This window comes from Protopterus annectens, chromosome 6.part0 (assembly GCF_019279795.1).
Source record: "Protopterus annectens isolate FY-2018-M chromosome 6.part0, PAN1.0, whole genome shotgun sequence".
NCBI classification, from domain to species: Eukaryota; Metazoa; Chordata; order Ceratodontiformes; family Protopteridae; genus Protopterus; species Protopterus annectens.
This window is the reverse complement of record NC_056737.1, coordinates 667,171,152-667,183,526: the sequence shown is the minus strand read 5'-3', so window position 1 is coordinate 667,183,526 and position 12,375 is coordinate 667,171,152. Positions and strand designations below refer to the sequence as shown.

The 12,375-nt window shown below is 43.9% G+C and overlaps 1 protein-coding gene across 1 annotated transcript in view; it reads right to left on the bottom strand.

The window, feature by feature from the left end:
* Positions 1 to 12,375, bottom strand: part of ADSS1 (adenylosuccinate synthase 1) — a 512,348-nt gene that overhangs the window by 358,808 nt on the left and 141,165 nt on the right. The window lies entirely within an intron of this gene.

Genomic DNA, 12,375 nt, shown 5'->3' with positions numbered 1-12,375 from the left:
ACTGCTATGTTAGCATGAGTAACCTTAAACCCTGCCTGACCTTCTGAGATGTTTGTATCATAAGTTAATGCGTCTGCAAAGTCTTTCAGAGGAGAAGCCTGTATTTAAAATAAACTTGAGTGCCTGTCAGATGATATTTGCTACAGTCTACTGGAATAAGCTGACGCATTTAAATACCTGGATTTATGCTACTCAAGGACATGTGTGAGATATAACTACTGAAATGCTAGAGTAACATGTAGCGGCACAGAATTTACCACATATGTCAGAAGCATTATACTCATTAAGAACTGTTTTTATGTGTTGCTCTGTACTACAACAGTGCCAGCATGTATGTATGCCCACTGTTTTAACAGTACTTGTTGACATCCAGTACAAACTGTACACTGCAAAAGGGAAGGTCCAGAATACATCACTACAGATTATATAAACAATACGGAGCCACGAGTGTGCATGCACGTTAAATGCCAAGTTATAAAACTATTTATAAAGCTGCTGCAGATGTCTCTCTCTCTCTATCTCTCTAGCAATGAAAATATTACTAAAATCAGATTATATTAAAGCCCAATTACCATTTATGTCTTTTTTTAACGTGACTTTTTAGCGGACTAATGTAGATAATACAAAATAAAACATATACTTCGATTTCCAGACAACAATGTGGTTATTTTTACATTTTGATTCTTGCATGTATACTGAACAAGAGGAAATATCTATCCAACTACAGCATTTACACTGGTCGACTAGAATATTAAAACATATTTTCTTCTGTTTCTGCTCCTTAGTTGCAAGAATTAATAGAAAAACAAAAAAATTAATTCTTAAGCATTATTGTTTAAAGATACTGTAAATGTTACTTAAAACAAATAATCCCCGGGATTCATGAAGCTCGGCGCAAGGCCGGCGTAAGGCCTGCGCCGGCGGTGCATGGAATAGCCGGCGCAGTAGCGCCATATACATATTAATGAGAGTGCACCGGAATCACAGACACGTGCGTAGTGTACGTGAGCGAGCCCAGGTAGGATGCGTCTGGAGGCGTGTCTAAGCCGGCATGAGGTGAGCAACCTAATGTGCTGACAGCCACGGTCCGCCCACAATAGTAATGGCAGCAGCCAGGTCCTGTGCAGAATGAAACGCACGTACAGTATGCAACATAGTCCCCGTCCCAAATTAACGGAGAAGCAAATAGAAGCCACGAAGGCATAAGTGTACCCGCCCAAGGAGCAAAGGATACGATAAGACCGCTGCTCATTCCCGCAATGCACCGCCAGTGTTTACACTCAGAGAAGGTGTACAGTCAAGATGTCAGCGCCGCACCGACATAGGAGCAGCGACTAAGGTCACCACCTGTCCCACTTTGGTTGTGGCAGTCTCTCCATGGCCAGTTGTGTCCCAAAAAAAGTATTAGAAATGGCTGATGTGCTACGATTGTAGGACACAATGATATCCCGTATTTAATGTAATGGTAGCATGAATTGGTTATTTCTGTAACAGAAATACCTAAATGACACAAGAAACAGAATAAGCAAGCAAATTGCCACAACAATAAGCATATTATTTAGGCAAACAAGTGAAGTTCTATGCTATATAGTGACCGCTTGTATGTGTCGGCCTGTAAAGTCAGATGTGAGTCCCGGAAATATCCCAGATCGGAAACTGGAAAAGGTGGAAACCCCAGTAGCGACATGGGCATGGTCACCAGGGTTACCTGCTGTCCCAATGTGCCATGGACAGTCCCTGATTGGACAGTCGTGTCCCTGCAACAATCGTGAAATGGAAAATGACCTCCGATCCCCTGCCACGCAAATTCCCGCAATATACATGTAATAGTAGCATAAAACATATACATTACGATATGAAACACAGACATGGCATAAGAAAATAAATAAGGAACCCAAATGCTTACAGAATAAGCTTATAGTATGGCAAACAAGTGAAGATCTGTCAACCGCGACTAGCCGTGGGTATGTGTAGTCCTGCAAATCCCGAAGTTTCCACATAACATGCCCCACTATGGGCACTGGAAAAGGTGCCAACCATAATGGTCACAAGCAGTAGTGAGAGTACATAGCCGGGTAGCTGTGTTCACATAACAACAGTAAGGAAGCAAGATACCTCAAACACAGGCAAACATGTGCATAGCAACATATCCCACACCCAGCAACGCCTCTGTTGCATACACTGGATGGCGATGATGAAGTGTAATATCCAGAAGCAGAACCCATGCATTCGGATGTACTACACAATAGCCTCATTGTACATGTCAGTCCCACCCATGTATACCTCTGCACCCAAACCTGCTAGCATCCATGTGCAGCTATACAACCACACACAATGTGCATACCTGAACTGTGGTAAGATGTTTGTGTTAGGCAATGCCACGCGGACAAATACGTACCCCACATGTCACCAACCCACCGCAGGTACAGATATGTAAATGGCTGCATGTGAATGTGTCAGCAGAATGTGTACATCCCGCATGTAGTATGTACCCGCCCAAACCATCTAGGTTTGCATACGACACGGTGCACATAACTGTACACATGTGGACAAGTCGGTCGTTGGACCACCGCATCGATGATTATCTATGCAGTGAAGTCGATCACATATAGCGGAACAGGTGCCTACCAAACAGGACGTCCCTAACAGGGTGCTACAGGCAAAGAAGGGGAAGCTGGGACATCACATGTGGAGATTAGCGTAGCTGGACGGACAAATACACACGGTCAAGGTAAAGGACGGAACAACATGCATATGGCCGGATGGATGTTGTTCGTAAAATATATAGAAACACATATGAAGTTCCAGTTTACACTCAAAATACTATATAATGCATTGAATTGTACCGTACAATATGGCAGTAGAACTAAGCCTGCATGTAATTGGTGAAGCTAAGCTGTACTGTGATGGAATTCTGAACCTGGCAGTAAGCAGTACAGCAGGCTCATGTCTGTCATCATTAATTATTTGCTGGGTTACAGAACAATAAATGTATGTACATGCATAACAGCACTCCTTCCCCAGAGGAGGATGGCCTTGTGAGCTCTATCAAAGATAGCAGTACAACTCCTTACCAGAGAGACAAAGCAACGATTAAGAAATTAACTGTCCACTGTATCGTAACAGTCTAGGGTCCTTGAAACAGCTACAATCACAAAAGGATACTGTAATGTACAAGGTGCCTTGCAAGGCTGTGTTATTCCCATGGGAAAACATTTTAAAAGCACGACCCCAGCACCCACGTATGTATAGACTATTGCGGACCATAGTGATGGAAATGCCCTGTGACCGACCACGCCAGTAAGGTGGGCAAAAGCTGATTGTAAACACTATATAAAGAAACTGCTTACTGTAAAGAGTCAGACAAAACTCTCATACTTGGACTGTATATTATTTAGCCTGCCTGTGTACACTACTAAAACTTTCCGAACCCGAGCCTCCTGTGTTATCGGCTGTCACTTAGAAAAGCCTACTGATAACTACAGTCTGGTTGTAACAACTTATTTCACATTGTGATCCTTGTAATCCGGAATTCCCTTGGTAAGATACAGGTCAGAGTACATGGCTGGTTAGACATGTACGCTGGAGAATATGCATAAATGGTTCTTCTTGAATGAAAAGACCTCCGACTGAATTGTTGTGTGTAAAGAGGCTGTTTACTGTCTGATCTGTGGCTGAAAAGCGGGAAACTGGTTCCAAGAAGAAAACGCAGCCTTAAACAGGAGGCCCAGGTAAGGAGTGTCTGCCTTTTTGTGTCTATTGTAGATCAGGGACCAGACTACATTGTGTTTCTGTTAACAGTAGTGATATCGGGTCAAGACCTACCCACATACTGTTAAATCTGAACATAGGTCAGGGGAACACACAGCAGAGTAAATAGTGATTGTAGACACTACAGTGGATACAGGGAAGGAGACACCACGTGGTATGACAGAAGGGTACGAGCAGTCGTGGTAGAGGATATGGGAGATTATTGAAGCAACAGATCATGTGATCCGCTTTGACGGGTGACGGAAGAATATGCAATCGCAGAGAGCACATAATGTGAGTTACGCAGCAAAATGGGGTAATAAATATGACATTGATGGTATATTACGCAAAATATCGTTACTGAAACATTGTAATCCCTGAAAATTTGATGCATATGTTCCAAGGTAAACACCTGTTCCACCCTGAGAGGGATAGTCCCTCTCTGGCCAGCCGTGTCCTGTAAACAAACCGAACAATGTCAAATGTCCTGATATCTCAGGACAAACATTTCCCAGATATATATCACAATGGTAGCATAAAACAGTAAATTTGTATGTGGAACAGCAAAATATAATAATAAACAGAATAAGCAACTGAAATGCTACAACAATTGGTCGCCTCCTGGCAAAACGTGAATTCCTGTCCTATGTACTGGCCGTGGGTATGCATTCTCCAGGCAAATTACACGCTCAACACTAATGTCCCACATTGTGCATTGAAAAGGTGGCAGCCCTAAGATGTGCAGGCGACAAAACAGCGACAATTGGGTATCCGCTATGCACATCGGTGGACTGAGGTAGTGTACTCAAGGGAATAGAACACTACAAATGGCTAAGCATCATAATACACAGAGAAGATCATAATACAGTAGTACCGATAGCCCCCACAACCCCTACCACCTCCGATACCACATCCAGGATATTAAGCGGGAGGGCAGGCTAGTCCCCACACGCTATCCTGTGGCAACAGAGGTAGCACAACGAACAAATGTAATAGAAGCTATTGAAACCACATCCCTAACACGTAACATACCTAGGGACACCCGAGTAAGAACACAGTACTAAAACAGAGTGAGGATATCTGTCAATTAATTGAAGTACCGAACCTCATGCAGGACAGGAAGGCCAGGACCCAACCCCAGAAGCGTATAGACCGTGGACACCAGAAGATATCTGTAAAGTCATAGAGGGAATTCCATCCACAAAGTAATCGCTATTCACCATGCAATACCCCTGTATCTCCTGATCGGAAACCAAAAGGGAATGGCGGATGGTACAGTATGTACAAGCTGTAAATCATGTAAGAATACTTAGGGTAGCGTGGTGCCAGACCCACACACTATATTCAATGCTATGAACATGCCACAGAAGTATCTTACCGGTACATATAAGCTATGCTTACTTTGCAATACCTATACATCCACATAGTCCGTATTGCTTTGCATGTACAGTCAGGGTGACAGATACAGCCATACCCGGCTATCGGGGCTACTGTGAAAGTACAACGATATTCTCACAGGGGATGGCTAGCTACATTCCGTGTTAACTCCACCCGGCCAGTCAAGTTCTACTTTATTTGATGATATTCTGCTTGTGGCCCCTACCCAGCAGCAATGTATGGAAGATACAATAGCATTATTGAGATAATCAGCAGAACAGGGACATAAAGTAAGCAAGCATAAATTGCAACTACAGAGAATACAGGTCAAGTACCAGGCATATCTGGTATCCAAGTAGGGTAGAACATCACATGACGATAGGAAGGTAGCAATATAATAAGCACCCAAGCCAACTAACAAGAAGGGAATGATGTCCTGTCTGGGCCGACTAACACTTGTTAAATCTGGATACCAAACAATGCTGTGGAATCCGCTGTATTGTTTGCCTTAACCTTTAATACACCTATGGCAGCACAACACATAGTACACCGGATTACAGTAGCAGAAACAGCGCTCTGCAGACTAGAACGATTGATAGCCTCAACAGCTGTAGTAGGTCTCGTGAATAATCATAACACATGTTGTCAGACCGTAGATTGTAAGCGGAGATATATGACGACAGTCTTGATGCAACAGCAGGGAAGTAAGCAACGCTAAATAGCTGACTACTCATTGCAGTTGGACACTGTGGCATGGTCAGTGCCACATTGTGTACAGGCAGTTGTTGTAGCACCCATGGCAGTACAGGCCCCCGCCCTAATGTTACTAGACCACCCTCTCACTGTGAGAATGTCTCATGCAGTTGCGATCAATCTGCTGCAAGAGAAGATAGCATTCCTGACCCGTGCTAGACATTTGTCATGTTTGACCATACCACTGAGTCAACCTCACATGGTGATTGAACGTTGTACAACATTAAACCTATCAACGCCACGTCCGACACCTGTGTATGGCACACCACACAGTTGCCTATACGAAATGGATTAAATAACTACACACAGACATGATAACACTGATATACCCTTAGATGATGCAGAGGTGACAGTTAATGTGTACGGATCATGTAGACAGAGTCCTACAGGAACGAATGAAGTAGTTTATGCAGTAGTTATTGATAATGACATTGTAGACGGCCAAACCCTGCAGCATAACGTGTCTGCTCAAGCAGCAGAATAGATAGCTTTAACACGTGCTTGTACTGTAGCGAAAACTGATGTGTGGACATATGTCCCGATAGTCATTCTGTTGTCTGTGCAGTGCATGTTTATGAGCAGCAGTGGAAGAATAGGGAATGATAACATCCACCGGTAAACCGATTAATCATGCGATACCTAACCTGAATGCATTAGACTACATGCAGTTACCCACTGAAGTAGGTAATTGTAAATGTGCAGGGCATAGAAAGCAACAGGATAACAGTAGGAAAGTTGAGGCATGAGCTCATGCACCTGCAAAACAAGCAGCGCCACAGTTGGAAAGTGTCTGTGTGAATGAGGAATGACAAACCTCAGACAGTTTAGATGTAGAAACTGTACAAACAATGCAAACAGCAACTACGAAAAGCAGAAAAGCCGACGTGGTTATGACGAGGAGCAATCCTTGAACACGGACTGCACATATCCACAGTGAGAAAGCCAATATTAACGCCTAATATATTCAGATATGCGGCTTTGTGGAGCCATGGGTAGAGACATGTCTCAACAGGGGATGGTACATTTGGTTAACAGAATACCCCTAACATAATGGAATTACTTAACCACATACAAACCTCATGAGCAGCGTGTCACGCTTGCCGTAGATATCATGCACAGGGAGTATTTAAACCGAAGGGAGTGAGTTTACCTACACCACCATAACCGCTCCATACTATTTGTATGGAGTTCATACATCTGCATAAATGTGAAGGGAACAAATACTGTTTAGCGATTACACATATATATAATCAAAATGGGTAGAAGCATTCCCAACCATTAATCCGATGCAGCAGCAGTGGCAAAGGTGCCAGTAAAATTAAGTATCCCTAGATCTGGCATGCTGTAAAGAAGCTACAGTGACAATAGAACACATGTAGTTAACCAGACAATCACGCTACCTGGGGATTACTTCAGATTACCATGAATGTCAATTGCATGTACAACCCACACTCAGCACGATTGCTGGCGCCAGAATGGGATCCCGAGAAATAAGTAGAGGAGTTTGGTGGGTGACATCCAGACGAAGTTACATGAGCTGTCTACCTCTAGCATTGCTGAGCATGACAACAGTTCCAAATGTAAAGTGCTGCACCCACTTCAAGTAGTATGTGGAATGGCATATCATGTGCCAGAGTGGAAAGCTGTCATGCCTGCAGAGCCGGAGGTCGATGACTCAGTAGTAGGTGACATGAGAGGATTGTTAACTAGTAACACTGTTCTTCAGTTAAAGTCTGTTACAGATAAGAGCAAACGAAGACGGAAGCATAGCTGACACCAGTATCCTGTGTGTATGTCACTGTTATCCAAAGAACATTATTGCCAAGTGGACAGTGCGAATGTCTGTACCAGGTACTGTTGTCAACGCCACCGCAGTAAAGTTTGCAGAGAGGTCGCCCTGGGTCCACCTCACATTTGTCAAACTGGTAAAGGATATCAAGTCTGATTGACATCTTGTAGCTGATATACGAAAGAGCCCGAATCACCCGCTAAGACTGTATAACAATACAAAGCAACCCCAAAGACATTTATGTTTGCTGTCCTAATGATTATACACCTATTAACCATGTTTGTGTTTACGCTATAATTTCCGGGACATTACCTGCATATAACTACACGGATACAAATACTGATACGTGATGAACTGGCCACAGAGTGTCTTCCACACTTCAACAGATACCTAGGCATGATGCGGTGCATATAGAGACTAGGAACACATTAAATTGCTGTGTTTGTACTGCCATACCTACATCATATGGAGGACTTCCGATGCATGTTGTCCCCTTGGGGATAGATTGAGACTTGTGAATATCTACACTTTGATACAGGTTCTGTGAGATCACAGGACAACGTGGCAATGTACTTACCTGTTACACAAAAAGGAATTGTATGTTATCATAAACATGATACAGTTTCAGTTGGTGGGAGTATTTGTAACATAACTGTGTCTTACTTAATGTCATATAACAGCCAAAGATCACAGTACTACTTGTAGCACCATCCCTAATTTGTATTGAAACATCATGAGAATAATGTTGAAGGATGTGCAGAAACATCCTGAATTGTATAAACAGTCCTCTGTTAGAGACAGGAATTTGTTACATGCAGAGGTAACCCGCATCAGTAATAAAGTAGAATATTGTTATGTTGTTTGTGGGAAATAAGCATATCAATGGTTACCTGGGAATTGGTCCGCAGTTGTTATTTGGGTTATCTGGCTCCAGTCACATGACATACTGTACAATTGCCTGTGGGTGCTAAACTAACTATAACACATATAGCTCAAGAACTGGGAACACAGTCGAGAAACCTACTAATCCAGTGGGTGAAATGGAAGCTGTTCTGACATGTCAGTCTTCTGCAAGAGATAAAGGAATATCGATTCATATGGACTTCAGTGACAGCTGCCACAACCTGGGCTGGAACACCCCAGCTTCTGGAGTAGTGAAATCAATCAGGAACAGAGGAAGTTATCAAAACCTGTCGGAGGAAGGATGAATGTGACTTCCCGCCCTGAACATGTGACTGATGAACTGGATGCAATGAGAACTGTTGTGTCACAAAATGTAATAGTGCACGACTGCACCGTGGCGCTGAGAATTGGTACGCGCGCGCTTACTGAAGAAGATCGCTGTGTCCAACTACCACATGAAGAGACCAAAAGCAACGCCCACCTACAGGTAATATGGCAGGTGTCATCCATGGCGGAACCAGGCCCAAACCCACTGCCGAACCATTTCCACAAACCATTGGGTGGATGGGGTCAGTCATACTGAATATCATGATTGCCATTTGTGTTGTTCTGCTCATATTGGGAGCATGTGTCTAGTGCGGATACTGTGCATGTAACTATTAGTCAGGACTCTGGCGACATACCTGTACCCGAGACTATGTATCAAGACCTGTAGTGGTATTTGTCAATAGAAAATGCAATCCTACTTGCAATGTACATCAAATTACTTGCCTAGTTAAAGGCTTCACAGAGGAAGACGCTAGGGAATGAAATAATGTTGTATATGTTTCTGGATAGAGTAGAAGCAATCAAAGGAGGGAGAATGTTAGCAAAATACATATTTAAACATAGATATGACGTGCAACTTTAGAAGCAAATAGTGTATAATGCATATTATTCTACCTGACAATATAGCAGTACAGCTTCTCATGCATGTAATTGCTTGTAGTGTAGCTGCAGTGTGATTGAACCCTAACCCTAGCAGTAACCAGTGCAGCAGGTGTATGTCAGTCAGCATTACTCATCTGCTCGGTTACAGAATAATACATGTATGTACAGGTATATCTGTCATCCTTCCACTGAGGAGGATAGGCTTGTGAGCTGTAACACAGAGTACAGCTGCTCAGCAGAGAGACACAGGAACCTAGTAGGACACGGAGTGAGGACTGGATATGAACAGTGTTGGAACCGTGACAGAGCAGAATTTACCAAAGTACAGTCTAACTGAATATGTGGCTCGCAAGGTTGGGCTATCCTCATGGGAAAACATGTAATAAGCATTACCTGAGCACTGTTGTAGGAATACAATGTTCTGTACTCTAGCAATGTAAATGCCTTGTGACTGGCCACATCATTAATGTGTGCAAAAGATGATAGTATACAGAATGCTCATACAGATGTAACATGTATAGAGTTGAACAAATGTCTAAACTTTTACTGCATACTCCTTTGCCTCCTGCTGCACAGTAGTAAAATGTTATTAATCCCAGCTTCCTGTGTTACTGAGTGTCATTTTGAAAATACGAATGAGTGTTACAGTTTGATTTAAAAGACTTAATTGACAGATGTTTACGTTCTAGCATGGGAATAGGTCAAGCCAAACATCACAATGTCCATGTGTACCACATACACACAGCCAGTAACACGCAGTAGTAGTGCATGAAGGCATACACGACTGTGGGAATAGTACAGGACATATGGCACGTGCCAAGTGCAGATGCATGACACAAACCCCAGGATGGGTGTCCCTGCAAAGAGGAACATGTGCCAACTACACCTCCCACAGATGTACTGGCAATAAAAACACATGGCAAACACACAGACACACTACTGTCCAACACATGACTGCAACGGAGCCTGGTCAAACACCAACATGAAGCATGCACAAACAGGGACTTGAGTAATGTTTGCCTTAACACCCCCATAGGCCAAAGAAGAATAGAATGGACATATGCATGTAATGCTGTGAAGGATGTGTGGTAGTCCTCAGTATCACAGTGTTAGGGACACAGATACACTGTCATCAACTGTGACGTATGTGCAACGCACACAGCATACCTGCATGTAATACAGAGGACAATCATGTGCCACAGAAATATACAGTGGCGAAAGAGTATAGTGGATAGACAATTGTACATGTGACAAACTATGAATATAGGTTCACACGTCCATAGGTACAGGGTAGGCCATCGTCCCAGGCCCAGCCATAATACTACACCATAGTTAGGATGACTTTGCCAACCTTCTGTGCTTCAGATGAAATACCCATGATATTGCTGTATCTCCATCAAGCAGTGATAATGATGTAATCCCTGGCCTATACCTGCAATTCTCCATCCAATGGACAACATAGCTGCGAACAAGGCTAGGAAGGATGTCTGTCTCACATGTACTGTGATGTACATCCACAGCATAATGAGTGTCTGGGTGATATATGTGTCACCCAAACACATCCCATTAATGACCGTGACAAGGTAAATGTCACCTGCCCTAGTGATTCTGAGGGATGCGGATACAGTAGGTGAAGCATACACATGACATATGGGTTGACATGGCCTTGTATGTCAGGCACAGGTCAACACTAAACAGCAGGTATGTGACGGATGTGGCAGGGGTCCTACATGTGGGGCAGCATTACACAAAATGGTGTCATCCTGCATCTGTACAACAATCAACCTATGTGGGCTTCCCAGCTGCTGTAGGTGTATGGTCAGATACAGTCTGAATGGGGCAATGTAGTAGATCATAGGTGTAACACGTAATGGGTACAAGGAGACAATGACCTAGCCTGATGTAGATGTGAATCCCTGCACCAACAGGTGGGCAATGTAGAAGACCCACACAACCACGATAGCAACGTGTGTGGAATGAATGGTGACCGGCAAACACTGTCCCCTGATTCCTGGTAATCACCCCTGTGCTGAGTGGACAGCCACCTATATGCTGGACAGGGGTGACCTAGTAGTTCTCCACAGGTATGATGTTGCATGACGTTGCATTTAGCTGTGGGACATGTCCCTGACAGCAGATATGCATACCTGGGAGGCCCCTTCAAGGATATCTGTGTCAGATGTCTGTCCCACTATGGCACCTGTTTTGCAGTCATCTACAAACACTGTTGCCCATAGCACCCTGTGTGTGCCTGTACCGTGAAAATGTAGGTGTATGACAGGAGTGCAGACATGGAAGGGCCCCATGGGACACCACTTGTGACAGGCAGTAGGTCTGATATGCTGCCAGCAACTATGACCGTGTGGGTTGTGTCACATAGACAGTTTACAACACATTCTGTGATGTGCGTGTTCACATCCCAGCCAATGGGTTTATCAACGATACCTGACGGGGCTAATGTGATGAACGGCTTTGCCAGGTTGAGGTAGGCTGTATGGACTGCAACACCCCATCAGTGGCCTCGACCAGTGTCCCGAAAATGTCAACCATGCTTTAAAGGCATGAACCGGCCCTGAACAAGACAAACCGTGTGTGAGGCAAAGTAAGTATGTCCCCTATGCAGTCATGTACGAGCCACAGTATGATCCCTCCCCATGTCTTTGCAGATAGGTCTCCTCAGGGTAATGGGACAGTAATAACCAGCCTCAGTGGAGGTATTGGCCTTGTGACGTGGGACTACAGTTGCCATGTGACACAACCTGGGTACCCTACCTGAGGTGAGGCTACAAAGAAATAGCTGTCCTAACTGTGGGTCCAATTCATAACCGAGATAGTGGAGTACACAGCGGGTCACCAGCTGGTCTCATGGATGC